Source organism: Sesamum indicum, linkage group LG2, assembly GCF_000512975.1.
Source record: "Sesamum indicum cultivar Zhongzhi No. 13 linkage group LG2, S_indicum_v1.0, whole genome shotgun sequence".
Lineage (NCBI taxonomy): Eukaryota > Viridiplantae > Streptophyta > Magnoliopsida > Lamiales > Pedaliaceae > Sesamum > Sesamum indicum.
Window position 1 is genome coordinate 15,895,870 of NC_026146.1, and position 1,288 is coordinate 15,897,157.

A 1,288-nucleotide genomic window follows, 5' to 3' on the forward strand; every position below is an offset into this window, starting at 1 on the left:
CCCCCCCCCCCCTCCCCCCCACACACACACCGCACACGCACACACACACCCCAAACACACACCCCACACACACACCACACACACACACACACACACTTACTCACACACACACACCCCACACACACACCGCACACACACACACCCCACACACACACCGCACACGCACCCTGCATACGCACACACACACAAAAAAAAAGACACACAGACAAAGAAATGAAAAAGTCGGAACAAGGAGGCGACATCATTTTACAAAATTTCTCAAGTTTGTCGTCGATAAAATTGAAAAAAAAAATACAGTAGTTGATTAGAATATATAAAAATATAATCCTGGACATCATGATCTCAACAGAAACCTGCTAAACTAAATCATGATTTTCAAATAGGTTGATCCAGAAACTGGATAATATTAATCACAAAATCATTGCACTAATACAATTACATAAATAAAACACAATGGGAAATGCTGCAAACCTTCTTTGCTCCAATAATAGCAATGGGTTCAAAGGAGTAGCAATAATTAACCTGTTCTTGATGCCCACAGACAGGCTTCCCCCAAAGCATCGAATAGCAACCAACAAGTAAAACAACTTTAAACTCTATAAAATTCCAAAGCATTACTACAATTTTCACCTAACAGGACCGATCACATGTCGTAATCACACATAGCATACTCCGTAAATATCAGAATTTTTAATTCTTACAACTAGAACAACAACGCAATTAAAATGGTACATTACATCAAACTGAAAAATAGCAAATGCGCCAAACTAATGCATTGTCCACTAAGCTAAATCAATTCAAGACCACTCTTGCTAACGAGATATGTTGAAAGAAAAAAAGAAGAGGGACAATGCGCTCTCTCCTGTCATGTTAATGCACTTCATTTCAATAAAAACTCATTTATATCAGGTAAACAAAAATGAAATACACATCTATGCAAACACACAAAATGCTACAAAGGACATAAATAAACCATAAAGACACACAATACCCGTAATGAACATAAAATATTGCGAAACTAAGGTGACATCCTGCACGAGAAAAAGGGTTGTGTAGATAGAAATGAATACTTAGAAATTGAAGAAGAATGACTAATGTAACAAGACGCACATGGCATTCGTTGGTGCAGAATATAAAAAAGACACCTCACTTCTTCTAAGTTCAAACTGGAAGTAAACATGTTCTACCGTGACACACACACGCACACATACACACACACCCCACATGCACACCCCCCCCACACACACCCCCACACACACCGCACATGCACACACACACACACACACAT